General features: G+C 43.9%; 1 long non-coding RNA gene across 1 annotated transcript; it reads left to right on the top strand.

The window, feature by feature from the left end:
- The first annotated feature begins 8,811 nt into the window (after positions 1 to 8,811).
- On the top strand, positions 8,812 to 13,631 carry LOC132243457 (uncharacterized). Its single transcript, XR_009455036.1, has 3 exons — positions 8,812 to 9,034; positions 9,865 to 10,114; positions 12,402 to 13,631. It is a non-coding gene; the product is annotated as an uncharacterized LOC132243457 (long non-coding RNA).
- Positions 13,632 to 17,559: the final 3,928 nt, after the last annotated feature.

Here is a 17,559-nt window from a genome sequence, read left to right on the forward strand (position 1 = left end):
CTGCAGACCAAGCTCTACGAGGAGAGACTAGAGAAACTGGACCTCTTCAGCCTCCACAAGAGAAGGTTGAGAGGCGACCTTGTGGCTGCCTATAAGTTCATCACTGGGGCACAGAGGGAATTGGTGAGGTTTTATTCACCAAGGTGACCCCAGGGGTTACAAGAAACAATGGCCACAAGCTAGCAGAGAGCAGATTTAGACTAGACATTAGGAAGAACTTCTTCACAGTTCGAGTGGCCAAGGTCTGGAACGGGCTCCCAAGGGAGGTGGTGCTCTCCCCTACCCTGGGGGTCTTCAAGAGGAGGTTAGATAAGCATCTAGCTGGGGTCATCTGGACCCAGCACTCTTTCCTGCCTATGCAGGGGGTCGGACTCGATGATCTATTGAGGTCCCTTCCGACCCTAACATCTATGAATCTATGAAGATAGTGCTGGTAAAACATCCTCACTGTACCAAAGGTGGCAAGATACCCCCATCACCTAAGTGTAGACATTCAAAAAGTCTGAGCCTGAATCAATTCAGTTTTTGCAGATTGAACCAGCAAGCAAGTGAATAGACATTCACTTTTGATTCTGGGAATGCAGGCACATGCCTGCAACAGCTCAGTCCAGAAGCCAGGGGTGCTAGAGCGAGCCCTTGGATGGAGAGAAGCTAGGCGGGGGGGGGTAGGGGTAAGTCCAGGCCCTGGGGTGTGCCAGGCTGGGGCACAGTAGCCTCTGTCAGGCATTTTGCCCCACTTGCCACTTGAGCAGCAGGGGTTTGACCAGCCTGGGCAGCAGCCTGAAGTGAACTGGATGGGTCCCCCAGGGAGGAGAGGGGAGAATAAATCCCTTTCATGTTAGGGTGCCATGCTGGGCTGGCATCTGGCCAGGCCCCCTGCCCTTGCTCTGGTTAGAGAGCAGAGGGGCAGGGCCAGAGACAACATGGCCTAGCCCAGGGCTGCCAAGCATGCTGGTATGCTGGAGGACTCTAATTAACTTAAACCAGGAAGGGGTCTGGGACAGAAGTTCCATAAACCAGTTTGTCCTCAATCAGTTAAGTCTGATACTACATTCAACTAGGTTTATCTTAAACCAGTTTCAAAATGGCTGAAACTTCTTTATGTGCACTGAACTTCTGTTCTATTAGAAGTTTAAGCCAGTTTCTGATCACTTATACCAGCGTATGTGTAACTTCTGTCCCTAGCTATCATGACTAAACATGTTGTAGGAGGTGCATAAATAAAACTGTGATCTTTACAAAAGCTAGAAACACTGATTCACTCATTTCTCTGACTTGGTGACATGCAATTTTCCTGACTCACTTCTGTTTAAAGATAATGTGTACCCTATATTCTTTCAATTTGATTATTTTACTTAAATGTCATTTCAGTTTTTTCTGAGAGTCGCTTGTTTCTTTGCTGTTGATGGGTGGAGATGGTACTTATCCACTTGTCATTTTGAATCTTTCATCCTACTGTAAAACATTGTAGGGTGTAATAGTCTTTTGCCTCATCCTGTAGCCTCTACAGGTTTCCACTAGCAAAGTTTAAGCAAAGGAGTTGCTCATTCCTTTAAAAAACATTTACTCACATGATATTATAATAGCAGTAGACTCTTCTGTTTTTCTGGGGAAGATGAACCTGGCACCATCGCCAAAGTGCCTGGTGTTTTGAGTGCTTGGGTCAGCAGGTGGATGGCTTTGTACTTGAGCAGCCTCTGCTGGCACAGCTGCTACTGAACTGATTACAAATTAAAGCTTCCTACCTCTGGTGGTGTCTCCAAGGAAAGCCAGTGGTGCAATAATTTATTGCCATCCTTTGGGGTTTAATCCTGCATAGGACCCAGAATCTGCATATAATGATGCAAAAGCAGGAAGGGAGGAAATCAAGTCCAAGAAGACTAAATCTATCTGTTAAAGTCAGTATTTTTCTTGTGTATGTTTAAAAAATATCACCAGAATTAAATTCTCACCCATCTCTACTACTTTTACCAGAATAAAAAAAAAATAGAAGTAATTTTGCAGATCAAAACATGCAAGGGAGAGGAAAATTTAAATTTCATTATAACTTTTTCTCAGCTATTATTTTCTTTTTACTTTTAGCATTTTAGTTTTAAAATGGAGACATTTCAGAGCTTGCCACTGTTTCCAGCTCTTATTGGGTTTGGGCATTCAGCTCTTGGCACTATTTTCTACCAACATCCTGGCCTTTCCATCCACACCCTTTTAATTGTAGACAGATTTTTTTTTTTTTAATTTCAGAGGCCAAGGAATTATGCCAGGCTTAACTGGCAGAGACATAAGAACCACAGCAGGGAAGAAGATTCATAAATGATGAAGAAATGAGGTCTTAAAGTCCCTGGCTCACAGGTGTTTTGTTATTAATGAAGCTGAAAGAGATGCTCCAAATTACGTCCCCTCCTTGACATGAGAGGCTTGGCAGTGCTTTGTGACTGAGAGCTCCATCTCTTGCAGGTGCGAGGGATAAACTTGCATGCCAGAGTGGAAAAATAGGGGAAAGGAAAACATTCAGATTCTCAATGGATCCTGGAAATGGAAGAGGGAGGGAGAGAGAGAGTGATGCCAGATCAATGCATTGAATAATGTATTCTGTCAATAAATGAGAAAATAGAGAACTACAAAATTCATCTCTGTGTGACTTATTTATTCTTCCAACTGACACACACCTGCCAACAACGAGAATCATCATCTGCTCTGCAACCTTACACTGACATCTTGTTTAAATTATAAGCAGAGCAATCTAAAGGCATCACAAGTAAAATAGAGTTACAAGGTTTGCAAACTCCAAGAAACTAGTAACAGTAAGGCTGTGGAACAATAACTGATATATTTCATGTGTTAAGACTTTGACTTGCTATGCAAATGGAAAATTATGTTATGCATTTTTATTTCCACATTATGGAAGGATGAACTTCATTGTTTGCCTTTTATTGATTCCATCTGTTTCTTTTAGGTGTTTATTTAAGATGGCATCACCTGGTGGCATCATCAGAAAAAATGGTTTGGTCCTAAGGTATGCAGAATCCTGCAATCACTCAGATGCAAGAAGAAAATCTTCCCTCTATTCCTCTTCCTCAAAAGCTGACAAAAGAAACACACACAAACTATAACCTACAATTTTAGCTAAAAAAAAAAAAAAAAAATCTTACAAATGGTTAATAGGGAGAGGTAGTTAGCCCTGTTCGTCTGAATTTAGGCAGAAGTCAGGGCAGGGTGGGATCTTATAGACTTTCATAGATTTCATAGACATTAGGGCTGGAAGGGACCTCAAAAGATCATCAAGTCCAGCCCCCTGCCCAAAGGGCAGGAAGTCAGCTGGGTTCATAGGATCCCAGCAAGATGAGCAACCAGTTTGCTCTTGAAGGTGTTCAATGAAGGGATGGCAGACCCTTCTGAGGGCATGAAGCCTGCCAAGTTTCAAGGAGATAAGTGCAGGGGTTTCTGTGAAAGTGCCCCTCAAACTGTTGAAAGCAAAACTTGTATCACTTGTGTGTGCTAAGGGCTTTGGTTGTAGCCATGTTGGTCTAAGGACATAGGCAAATAAGGTTCTTTGGGTCAATCTGATATCTTTTATTAGACCAACAGAATAGTTGGAGAAATATATCTTAGCAAGCCTTCAGGTTTAAAAACCCTCCTTCAGCTGCTTCACCAGTACCTGAATCTCTGGTGAAAGTGGCTTGCCCCAACAAGGAACATCAATCCCCTGGAACTTCTCCATTTCATTCTCAAGCTCCTTCACTATGGGGATTACCTGGCTAAGGAGAGCATTGCCAGTGCTGAAGTTCTTGGAGGCCTCGAGGAACGGCTTGAGGGCCACCAAGATCTGAGAGATGGTATCCCACTCATTTTGTTAAGGGGGCCATTGATCCCGATGCCCCGACCAAGGCCATCTCATGGATGGCCTTCTGTTGCTTGACCAGCCTTTTGAGCATCAGGTATGTGGAGTTCCAGAATCTCCACATCCTGCATGATTTTGTGCTGCAGGATGTTCAGTTCTGTCTGTTTGTCCTGCAGCATCTTGCCCCCCTTGATGCTGTGGTGGAAGTAGACCACCACCTTCCTGCATTTTGAAATGAGCTGGCTGGTAGTGGTAGCGATGGCACTGTCACCAGGAGCTATGTCCCCCTCCAAGGCATCCCTGACTATGAGGTGGAATTTGTGTGCCACACAGTGGATGCCAACAAAGTTGTCATCATGCACTGCCTTCACCATATTGGCCCCATTGTTAGTGACCATGAACTTGCGAGTGAGCTCGCCCTACCTAACAAGTCACCCCTGCACCATGTGGTTCCTGGCCACCATGAACTCCCTTGCTGTGTGGGACTCATCCATCACCTCCGCTTGAAGGAGAGCCCACCAGCACCTGACTGATCATGAGGCCATGAGCCGCCTGAACCCTGGATGCTCAACAAAGGCGAAGGACTGAACATCCAGAGCAAGCTTCTCCCCAGTGCTCTGGGTGACCTTGGGAACCCCTTTGTCTCTGCCTTTCCCCCACTGGTCCAGGGTGGCCTACCTCTGCTTCATGGGGACAGGGGCTTTGGAGTGAGAGGGGGACTTCTTTTCAGGCACGCTCCCACTGGTGCCAGGCTGAAGAGGAGCAGGGGCAGGCGGGTGCTGCCTCCTGAGATGCAGGAGCATTGCCATGGTGGTGAAGTGTTTCACCTCCTTGCCCTGGCTGATCTGATTTTGGCAGTGCTGGCAGGTAGCAAACCTGGGATCATCTGCCACCTCAAAATGATCCCATACTACACTACCCAGCTGCTTCTGGGTTAAGGGTGGGGATCCTACCTTATCTCCCTCTTCACCAGGCAGAGGCAGAACAACAGGATGAACTGAGCCACCTGCCCCCACAACCTCCTCCAAAGTGCCTTCCAGAAGAGATCTGCCTGTAGGGGAACTTTGAGGGGTGTGGAGAACAAACTCAAGATTCCTCCTCCTTCCCTAGAATTTCCTTAGCTATGGCACTGAGACTCTCTGCTTCCAGATCCACCAGCTCCTCCTCTGGCACTGGAAGGCTCATCATGCTGGGAACTGAAATTGGAGTGGAGACTGTCATGCTGGTGCTGGTGGTTATTACTGGTGTTAGTGGAGGTGGTACAGGCGCAGATACTGCTCCCACCTCCTTGCTCCCACTAGCAGGAGAAGGCTCACTGCTGCCAGGAAAGAGGGTGCATCTATGTCTGGCGGGGAGGGAAGGGACTTGCAGCTCACTTGTTTGGAGAGGCATAAGCTTTTGTAAGTTACAGCTTACTTTGCCAGATGCTATGCATGGACTTAAAGAGATCAGGGGTACTAACTAAAAATTAATAAAGTTATTTAAATACAAAGGATAGGGGAAGGGGGAGGAAAGGAGGGCCCACTGCTGAGAGGTGAAAGTAGGTAAAAGAGATCAAAGGGGATAAACAAAGTAGTTAACCTATTGAGGAACACAGGGGTTATAAAGGCTATCTCAAGTAATGGGATAAGAAACTCATCTGTGCTGAGACCATGCTTAACACAACCCAGTCTGTGGCTGATCAACAGATAGAGCTGGTGGGAAAAATAGGTTGATTTGCTGACAAAAATGTCACTAACATCCTATGTTTCGTCTTGATATCAAGAACAAGGTTAATCCCATAAGATCTACAACTACAGGATTCATACTGGCTTAACATTCTTATCAAAGATATTGAAAAACAAGAATATGACACTTTTTACCCCTCCTCACCCCAGAAAGCCCTTTTTGTGCTCATTGCTTTCTATTTCAAATAGCAACATAACTGATGTAAAGTTACCTTCTGCAAGCATAATTAAATATCTTTTTTTTTTTTTTGTGTGGAGTAGTATCTATAAAGATATATTTTCCAAGAAGACATTTCCAAGAATCTGTGCTATAACACAACTTGTAGATTTGACAATTGATGTATTTTAATGTTCCCTGAAATCAGGAAGTGCAGAGCTCTGCAAATAAAGGGGGGAAATCCCTGTTGTTTAATGAACTTGTTCAAGTTTAGAATAGCTTTGAATATGGGTTCTAGTTTGACAGTGCGTTTGGGTCAAATTACTTGAACATGTCCACTGACATGCCATATACCTAATGAGGCTCAAATTTGAAACACATGCCCTAATTTGAAAAACAAGAAAAGTAGTAGTAAGGGGAGCTTTAATAATGGCAGGATTTATGTGTATTAACTTAAACAGGTTTACTGTATCTTCTCTGCTTCATGAGTCAGTGTTTCTGTTGTCAAGAATTTACAGTAATAATAGAAATCTAACACCTAGTTTCTCTGCAATATAAGTGCCTTTGAGTATAAAATCCGAGTCATCCATCACAATGCCTAACAGCCCAGAAGTTAGCGTAGCTGTAATGTAATGAGTCATTTATTTTGGATGGAAGAAGTAGAAAACTGTTGTTTTCTCATATTCCTACCAATGGGGATAGTAGCCGTATGTGAAATCTGTTGGTGCTGACAATTTGTACGGTGTGTGTGTGCTTACTAGGTTTTAAGTTGCAAAGGGCCACATATTATGTAAGTACACTATTTCATGAAAACTCAATTAGTTTCCATGGAGACAATTATAGAGTTACAAAGAAAAGGTTGTGACATCAAGAACGAGGTAAACAGGAGCAAACAAACTGCTGAAGAACAAAGGGGCTTTACTATGCCATAATGTAGCAAAACCCCCAGTTTTTTCTTTTTTTAGTACATATATATATGATAGATATGCATTCCCTTCCCTTCCCCAATTATTTCTGGCTTTTCTTTCTCCCCCTCTTCTCTATAGACAAGCATAAGTGAGCTGAGACTTAGGATAAGCCTTAATGTTTTTATTTTGGTAGCAAGTTTTTGGTTTTGGATATCCGGTGTTTTTATATTGTGTTCTTATTAGGTTTGTATTGATTCTTACTGTTGTATATTGTATTATCATTTTCGTATTGATTTTTATTGTTTCATATGGATATTGTACGATTTAGGCCTGTGTTTGTAAGTGAACCAAAGTCATGTCAAGTTTCCATCTTGTGTCCTCTGCCTGGGCATCCCCTGCAATGCAACTGTATGAGTGACATGCCCCTCCCATGTAAATTGATTCCCAGATGAATGAGAGTGATTGGGAATGATTGAAATACAATGGTAGCAGGCCTCTACTGAATGGCCTGTAACAACCAGGACATCACCTCACATTGATTCACCCAGGAACCACGGACCTCACCCAGGAACAGAGACAGGAACCCAGCATTTGAAAGACAAAAGACCCTGCAGAACTAGCCATTCTACCATTGTACCCCACCATTACAGACACCCAAAACTGCACATCCCTGCATGGAGCACACATGCTCAGTATGCCAGGGGCTGACCCTTGCCTGGGCATGTTTCTTGTCCCTAGGGTTACACAAGGTCTGAAGACAGACCCAGTGGGACACCCTCTCCATCTGGACCAGCACCATGCCACACCACCTATCTACCCAGAGGCTCTGCCAGTGGACCCCCTCCCCCCCCCCCCGCCTCTGGATGAGGAGCCCTTTCCAGTCTGGATAAGTAGCTATCACCCCCCCCCCCCCTTCAACCAAGGACTTGGACTCTGCTTCTCTTCCCTACCTGGAATCCAGCCCTTCCACTGAGTTTCTTTCTCCGGGGGGGGGGGGGGGGGGAGTGAGAGACGGAGACAAAACCTATAACTTCATGGGGCTGTGTAGTGTGTTGTCTGTGTAATAAAACTGTTATTTGGACGCCTAAGTTGGGTTTTGCTTTACTATGGTTTGGCCCTGCTCCAACCTCTGCTCCTTGTCCCTCTAACTTCTGTCTCATTTCTTCCCCCTCCTGCTTCTGGCTCACTGCTACCTCCAACACCTGTCCTGAGTTCCTCTCTGCCTCCAAACCCCCTGTTTCTTTGCCACTGTCTTATTCCCACTGCCTTTTCCTTTTCCCCTGAGTAACCAGGTTTCTGCCTCAGTTTCTTTCCTGGCTGTCTCCTCTTTGCCACTACTTCTCTGCCCCCCCTGCAATATCTCAGCTATCTGCCTCAGTTTCCAGCCCCAGTCTACCTTAAGTAAACCCAAGCCTTAGTTCCTCAACCAGCTTTTCTATAGTCCACCGGTTCTGGCAACTTTCACTCTCTACACTTTAACACTCTCTCTCTCACCTGAACTTTCCCCCCAAGTATCCCAGGTACCCCAAGCATACACTTACCCACTGTACCATCCAATTTAGGAACTTGCCTGTATGTATGTGTAGGTGGGTTGTATGTGTCTGAACTGGTGTGCATGATATACGAATTAGTGATCTGTGTCTAACTTTTGGGGTGTATAGTGTATGTGCTTGAATTAGTGATAGGTATGCATGTGACTAAGCTGGTTTGGATGTGTATGTGTCTGAGCTGGTAGTGTGTGTGTATGTACCTAATTGATTTGTGTGTTTGTATATGTGCAATTGTGTCACACCCTCCTGTCTAACAGCGCAATATTGAGATCCTGAGAGTTGACCTGACCCCACAGGGCAACAGTAACAAAACACACGATCACAACAAGGGAGGAAAGAAGGGTTTCTACCTGTAATGGTGCAATTATTTTCTAGATTAATACCATGCATTACTTTTGCATGGGTCTGCACAACTATCACATCTCTTCTGATAGCAGCTTATGCAGTCCCTTCTGCAGGTAGCAGAATTCAGGGGTACAAGTCTAGGACCAACTCCTCAGCTGCCCTAAAGCAATGCAGATAAGCTGATGTCAACCAGCTGAGGACTTGGCCCAGGTGTGTGTCTTTCCAATTCCAGGAAGCTAAGAAAATCCAGCCAATTCAGAGCACTAGGGAGAGAGGTTGGTGGGTATGTTTTCCTCTAAACAGATGTTTTCTTCAGCCCTCTGACTATCTCTGAATGATAGACCTACCTAGCTCCTGAATACCCCCTTCTCCACTCAGTTTCTACTCTGAAGTTCAGTAAATGAGTGTGGTGGGGATACTTAAGCCAATTAGCAGAGGCAACCCTCTTTATATTCCTGGGTCTAAGTATCTCTTATTACTGCTGGTGCATGTCCATGGAGGAGAACAGGGTGAGTTTTTCATTAAGGTTGAGTGCAGACAATCAAAAGACCCCAAGGCTGAACTGATTCAGTCTTTGCAGGTTTAAATTATACAAATTGAATTGAAACAGAAGTGAACAGATATTTACCTTTGATTCAGGAAGTGTAGCCACATGGCTCAGTCCAGAAGCTGGGGGGTGATAGAGCTTGGCTCTCTGGTACATAGCCAGCATGAACTGTGAGTTTGCTTATTCTTCCTGCTGCCCGTGAGGTTTCTAGGATTTGCAGTCCAAAACCACAGCAGCAGGACTCTACAGGGTTGCTCATCACTTCCCCTTACTGCTTCCAGGTGTCTCTGGGATTTGTGGTCCACAGTTGCAGCCGGTAGTAAGTTTGAGTGGCAGAAGGGGTGTTTGACCCCCCCTCCCTGGCCCCAGACCCCAGCTGGGGTTTACCTGGGCGGGGCAGTCTTCCTGCTGGGCTTGCCACCCTTCCCCCCAGCAGTTAGCTCTCACTACTCTGGCTAAGGAGCAGAGGGATAGGGACAGCCCTGCTCTCTGGAACAGACAGTATAGCCCAGGGCTGCAAAGAATCCTGGGATGCTAGGGGACTGTGATTTAACTTGAGTCAGGAAGGGGTCTGGGACAGAAGTCACATAAATCAGTTTAACCCAAATCAGTTAAGTTGAGTACTACATTCAACCAGGTTTATCTTAAAACAGTTTCAATGATTTTGCAATTGGTTTATGTGAACTGAGCTTCTGTTCTGTTACAGGTTTAAACCAGTTTCTGATCACTTAAACTGGTTTATGTGTAACTTCTGTCCCTAGCCCAGAAATTTCTTTTCTTCTTTTTTTTCAGGCTGTTTCCACTTGCCCTGTGGCTGTCTTGCTATAATTCATCTTCTGTTTTGAAACTACTGAACCTGTGGCAGCAATGGAAAGCCAAGCTAATGAAACCTAGTGTCAAGATTGATACATCTTAAAGGACAATGTGGCAGTTGAGACTCCTGACTGGTGCAGGTTCATCTGGGTTATCTAGTTGTTGTCCATGGTCTTGTTAGCAGGTTTAATTTCTCCCCTCTTGGTATTTGGATAATGAGATATAACAGGTGGGCTCCATGTTCAGCTCTTTTAAATGCTTCTTGTCTGTTTTGTGTACATTTTTAACTCATTCAGCCACAATAATGAAAGGAAATATTTACTGCTTTACTTTTAAACGTTAAAGTGGGGGTCAGGCTGCTATTCTCACTTCTGCTTTAGTAATATTTTGCTTTCTTACTGAAGCCAAGAGTAGTGAGTGCTCAATCACTTGGGCACTACATAGTATGAGGAAGGCTAGGAGAATTTGGCCCTCCAAATGTAGATGGAGCCATGCATGTTGCTGGTTAGGAAAGATAACAGGGAACCCAGAATTTTCACCCCTAATGGAACGGAAATATCATGTATGTGCTATATATTATGTGCACATCCGTATGCATTCAATATGTGGTATAAAAAGGAGCATTACAAATTATTTATAATGGCATCGGGATATATTTTATAAATGAATACTATAAAGTATATTTTATATATAAGTAGATATTGAGTCCCCTTCTCTCTCCTTTTATTTTGTAATTCAGTAGCACTGTCTGGGCAACACAAATGGCCAGTTTTCTTTGTTCCGCATTGACAAAAGCTTTTACAACTTAAAAAATCTGACACAGTTCCAGCTTTTTTTTTCTTCCAGGGTTTCACGTTACTTGAATGAGAAGGATATATACTGGTTGAACCTTCTGTGTTCAGCTGTTAAACTGACAGCTTTTTCTTCTGCCATGAGAAGGCTTTCAGTAATTTGGATGTGGTGCCTTTTTCCTGTCACTGCCAAGAACAATGCTTCTGTTCAGGCTGACATCAGAGGTATAGAATTGCTCTGTGTTTGACCTCTGATAGCTCTGCATAATAGATCTGTGCATCACAAATACTCCACAAATAGTCTATTTGGGTGCATAGCTCAAGTCAAAACACCAGTATATATTACAAAGATCTGTAAATCAAAGAAAACAGAGTTTGGGAGAGAAAAAAAAGGGGTGGGGTGGGGAGAATCTCTGTTAAACTAGCCATTTTAGACAACTATTTACAAAAAAACCTATCCTACACACGTAAATGCAATATACAGCATAATTATATTTTCCTCAAATCTACTTCATACTCTGAATAATACAAGATCTCCACATGAGAAAAGACAGGAAAAACTGTGTAGTCCTGTTTTATGTACCTGTACACGCAGCTAGACTTTAGAAAGTCATTTACATTATTTGATTTAAGAGTTAAGTTCTAATTTGTCTCTTTGTCCTCTTTACATGTTTTTATAAAATCAAGTCTGCTTGTAAAATATGGGTGTGTAGAAGGGTGCAAGTCCAGAGGGTTGTGGACAACAATTGGGGTTTGAGTGGTAGTGGGAGAGAGCTGAATTGTTTAACTGTTTGTTTGCGCTCATTATGGATTTTGGGGCTGGAGGGGGGGCATGGAGAGCATCAAATTTTTGTTTATGAAGGTGATTGTTCTTTGCATTCCAGTAGTACCAGAAAGACATGATATACATTCATAAAATAAGACTTTGGGTACACTAGGGGCAAGTTTATATGAGCACACATGTGCAGAGGCACGCATTTCCAGTGATGCATATCTGTGCCACTGATTTTTGCTCCAGGGCATGCCCTTGCATAGGCACTCTGGTGCACAGCAAATTGACTTAAATGGGGTAGGTAAGGCTGGGGCCACTACCTGTTCTGGCCCCAGCAGCCTTACTTGGGGTCTTGGGGGCCTTCAGGGTACCAGCATCACCAATCCAGCCACATGAAACTTGTTTTTGGCTGGCCAGGCTCCATTTCTGGCACTGCCACATGTGCTGTGCCACTTTTTTTAGTGGTGTTTTTTTTGACATCAGGATCTCCAGGTGTCAAATATTGGTGCCACACTGCAAATTAGCAGCACAGCAAACAGGTGCATGTGCATTGCATGCAGTTTGTGGTGCCTGAAATAGCTTTGAGGCACTGTAAAATGCGCATGCGCCCTCATCTGGGCGTGTCCTGGGGGAGCATCTACATGACACATTACGATGCCATAGCTTGTCACCAAGGCATTGCAGCATCAGCGGGCACTAACTTTGATGCTGCCTCTACTGCATAGTAGAACTGAGCTCATTACTACTGTGCAGTAGGGTCGGAAACAACCTGTGCACCAGGAATGCACAGCACCTGCAGGTACTGCGCAGTGAGGTGCACATGTAGCTGCATCCTAGGAGTGCTTCACTGGAACTCTTAGAGAAAGACCAGTGTACTATTCTCGTGTACATTCCTTGTGTGGATGTAGCTTATTTCAGCTTTAATTGTGCTTTATATTGTGCTTTCACCACAGGAGGGGAAACAAACTTTTACCAGTAATATTATAGCTTTGCTGGAATACTTACACCTACCCTGGAGGTTTCTGTCAGCACAGCTATGTGGGTCACACCTCTTCAGACTTCCACTAGAAGTGCACCACAGACCTGGCCTCAGATGCATACAGTCTAAGTAAAGAAGACCAGCAAAGGAAGTGGGGGAAGAAAAGATGTATTTGGTTTATTTTATAGAAAAGGAACTGAGGTACAGAGAAGTTAAGCTACCAAGGAAGTTGGGGAAGTCTGTAAAAGAGCAAGGAATTGAACCTAGATTTTCTGCAGTTCTACAGTGCTTTGAGACCACACTTCCTCTTAATATATGGATTATTTCCATTGTTTTTAAAGAAGCAGAAGCATGTTTGGGTTTCACACAGAAATGGAGCCTAGCTGTGGAAGACCCTATGGGTATGTTTGTATGTGGAATGTATGAATAATGGATTGAGGGGAAGAACATGGGAAGCAAATTTCCTGTGCCCCTGATTCCCATTTGACCATTCTTGCCAGGTTTTTCCAACTCATTAGACTTGGCTGTAACTTGGCTAAGCAGAGAAACTCAGCATTTCAGCCACTATTTTTTTGACTATATGCCACTATGTCTTCATGGCCATCAATACCCAACCTAACTACGTTAAAGCTTAATTTAGTTTTATATCTGCCCCTCCCATATAGATATACTCCATGTTCTATGCTTGCCACAACTCTGGTATGCCATGGATTTAATTGAGAAATAGCAGAAGGCAGGACATCATTCAGGGAAAAACCAACCATTGCTTTTTACCACAGTACACTTTAGAAGAAGATTCCAGGCTTTTTTATTTCTACTTGAATGGTAGTTGCATATTCATATTAAGTTTTCTTCTGTCACTTTTAATGGGAGGAATTTGTTTATTAGGGTTCATGTCAACTCATGCCCTAGTCTTATTGTCTTGTATAAATGTGTAGTTCTGTTTACTTTGCAAAGGTTCCCTTGAGCCTGGCACCAAGAGTTGCTATAGTCATTATTAGTAGCAGTGGTTGTGGTTCCAAATCTTATACTGTACTTTCCTCCCAGGATACCTTTAGAAAATTTTAGTACATGGAAAGTGATACCTTTATTATGAGTGTTTATATAAATGGTTTAATATAACTGTGAAGCAAGGTTTATTTGAAGCTAAATGAAACCTATTTAAGTCCATGGACTTACATCAGAGATAAATTTGGCCCAATAAAATTACTAATAGTTCAACTTTTTATTTTATTTTAAGTAAGAAGATATATCAAAGTTTTATGAAAGTGTAAAGCAATTGCAAGATAGAAAACTCCTGAAACTTTTTAATGCAAATGTTCTTAGCTAGAGGAAAACACATTTAAATACCCATTAAAGGAAAATTATAAATTGAAATTAAGAGCTATAGGTCTTAGTCATATCCCTTGGTGCAATATAGGGAATGTATCTCTGGGTACACTGACTAATTTATCAGGTAATCTGAGAACTTAATTTGACCTATTATCAGTGCCAACTGTTACTGTATTATAATGGAATAATGAAGGGTTCCATAATTTTTGTATGAGATGGACAATATTTTGGTAATAAAGGTAACAGAAAATTAATGTTTAAGTCAAGGTTTGAAATAATTGGAAGCTTAAAAATATATATATTTTTTTTTTGTCTCCTTCACAGTGAAATTTGGTATGTAGCTTATTAAAAGTAGGATTTTACTTGTTGTTTACTTAACAGCTTAAAACCTTCATTAAATAGTGGACAATTTGCACCCTTTTGTTAGTAGGAAATAGTGATTAACTATAGAAAATGATTCATGGGTTGTGTCGAGTATGAGCTTAACTGGTTTATAAAATCTAAAACTTAGAGTTTCTTGACTTCTACTGATGTAAGGGACAAATAGTTTACAATTTTGCTGTCCATATACCATCTATTGTTTCTGCCACAGATGGGTTGGGTATTTGAATAAATAGTCCATCTATGGCAGTGGACACCAACCCGTGGATCTCAATCCATTGGTAGATCTCAGAGCTTCTTGGAGTTGATCCGAAGCTGAGGGGCTGAGTGCCCATGTGCATGCATGCATACACCCCAGCCCAGCAGGTCAGTCCATGGCAGAGGGTAGGGGCGGGGGCTAGATTGAGGCCCCCACAGTGAAGGACAGTGTCACAGAGACAGGAGCAGGGGGTAAGTTGAGTGGGGCCCCAGCTGGGTAGGACTTGCCTGCTGGGAAGGAGTGCTCCCAAATATTTTTTTCTCCCTCTGCCTCAATATGCTCCTCCCACTTCCCTCCCCATAGATTTACCTGCTGGGTAGTGGTGGGGGTGGGGGAGGGGGAGGCAGTGCATGGTAGATCTTGGGTTGCTTTTAAATGCCAAAGGTGATATCCTTCTTAAAAAGGTTGGAGACCACTGATCTATGGATATATGGTCTATATGCATATTGTCCATCTATATATATATCTTTATTGGCTATTGTCTAATTTATTTGGGATACATAAGAATACTTCTGTTACTTTCACATTTACTTGAATCTATCAACCCCAAATTTTAAGATGACCTCTCCCTGACATTAATTAGATTCTATATATGGCAATGTTATAAATTTGTTATAATTTTCCAGGTACAGAATCTAATTATTGGAGTGTCATCTTAAATTTTTCCCCCTCCCACAGCTGCAGCAGGGGAAATAGTGGCTGGGGTTGGGGGGAGGGGCAGAGAGTCAGGTTGCCCCTTGCTCTGTTTGTTCCCGAAACTTCTTCCCCTGGAAGCCTTTCTGTCACCCCCACTGCACTCTCGCTCCTCCCTTACTGTCAAATGCTGCTCAGGCTCTATGAGAGGCTTCCCCCCCTCCCCCCCTGCCAATTGGGGGCATGAAACCTCATCTTGGTTTCAAGTAAATGCAGTGTATAACAGTAGTGGATCAGGTGATGTGTATCACTATAGTTCCAGTGAGGTTGTGATTAGAGCTTTTCCAAATTACCCCAGCTGAAGATCTGACTCATAGATAGCAGAAGTGGGAGAAAATGTGCCCTTGCTCTGTTGAACACGGTCTTTTTTTTTAATCATTATCTTTTCATTCTATGTGGAGGAGTCAGTGGCCAAATCTTTAGTTGGTTTACATTGTCATAGTTCTGCTGACTGAAACTGAGCAGGAATGATTTATGTAATATAAGGATGTGACAGGGGGCAAACTCCCAGGCCCAGTCATAGTGGTGGCCTGCCCACTTGTCTTTGGGCAGGCTTCCTTCCTTACTTACCTGCCACAACTTGTACAAATAATTAGGATGTTAATTGGGCAGGAGGCTGCCATTCAAACACCTTGATGTCAAACTATGGTATACACACAACTCCAACCTTCCCTTTATTGTGTCCCATGCAGATGTTCCCATGAGTTGTGCTACGCTCTGGCTTGAGGATGGACCCAACTCAGCACAGTGTTAGGCCTCTCTCGTACTGCCCTGTTCAATGGCCTCACTCATACCTCCACCCCTCTCACTGAGGGCTCTCTCACCGGGCCTCTTTCACTCATGCCCCTTACTGGGCTACATGTACCCCACCCTGCTCCCTTGAGCGACCACATGGGGCATCAGGCTTGACTCTACACTCCTCAACCAGCCCTGGCACAGCTTTTTGGTCCCCTCCTGTGACTCCCATCTGAATGGTGGCTGGGCAATTCACAAAACACTGAGCTAACCCTGTCCCTGGCCCCTCACTGAGTAACACCTCCCACTAGTTCACAATTTTGGGGCTGGTGACTTGTCCGTTTCATTTGTGGCTCTATTTCTATGCTGCCTCTCACGGCCTCAGGCCCACTTGCAGCCTCAGGTGCCCAAAGGCTTACTTGGACCTCTCTGTTCCTTTCTCCCAGGGCCTTAATACACTCACCTCTAGGCTAGGGCCTCAACTCAATTCTCATCCCTTCTTGGGGCTCCTGGGTCTTACACCCCAATGGGCTCAGGTGCCCCTTGCACAGGCATGCCTGGCCCCACTACTCTTCTCCAAGGTCTTGCACCCCTATGGGCTCAGGTGCCTCACATGGGTGTGCCTGGCCCCATTCCTCTCCAGTCTTATAAACCCACTGGTTGGTGGAGGTTGGGGTTAAGACACCCCACCTACCCCACCAGGGATGTAACTGGCCTGGCATTTCTTGGGGGCTGTTCTATCACAAACAGCACCATCAGGCAGGGTGCAGTTTCAGGCCATGCCCAGGACCAGGAGACTCCTGCCATCCCCATAGCTCCTTCCCATACCTCCAAGATGTTCCTTGAGCAGCAGCGCAGCCAGGTGGTGTTGCTCCATTGGCTGCTAGCTGCAAACTGGCTTAAAATGGTTGCCTCATCAGAGCTGGCCTGAACCTGTCCACTGCCTGCTCTCCTCCTTAAAGTGGCAGACATGAAAGGTGCTCTGCCATCCACTTGCCCACTTAAAATGGTTTGGGGGGGAGGCTTTCTCTGCTGCTCATACCACAGGTCACTCAGATCTTGCAACAGTCCTTAAATGCTGAGCACCCCGCTGGTGCTCTGCCATACACCTTCCCCCTTAAAATAACTCCTTAGGGGTGTCTCTGGGCTGCCCTCCATTCAGGCACTTCTCCAGCCTGCTGTGGCCCACACTAAGTGACAAGCACCCCAATTGTGCTCTGCCACAAAGGATCTGGTCCTTTATGCATAAAAGTCTTCTGTCCAGAGCTGCACAATGTAGAACTGTAGAAGCATAGGTCCTCATGCCTTTTTTTGTTTTCAATATCAGTAGAACAAGGGCTTTCCTCAGATGGGCGCATGTCATAGGGTACTACTTACCAGAGTAGGGAATGGATTAGGTAGACATTATATCAGTTCCTAAATTTCAAACACCCAGAAGAGGCTAGGCTCAACATAACTTTCAATAGTACTATAGGAAAAATAATATAGAACAGAAAATGTTAAGGAGATCAATAATTTGAATGGATCCACAAGGGCTGTGGGTTTTGTTGATGGGCCATTCACTTATTTTCTTTCTACCATAGTTAAAATTATTATTTAAAAAAAGTGGTATATAGGATACGAACACATTGTGCTGATAGGATAATGCATGTCTGGCTTAGGTGCAAATTGTGGTACTAGTCAATGTATGGGAAGACTCTGACAATATAAATCAGCTGCCACTACCATTCAA

This window comes from Alligator mississippiensis, chromosome 10 (assembly GCF_030867095.1).
Source record: "Alligator mississippiensis isolate rAllMis1 chromosome 10, rAllMis1, whole genome shotgun sequence".
NCBI lineage: Eukaryota > Metazoa > Chordata > Crocodylia > Alligatoridae > Alligator > Alligator mississippiensis.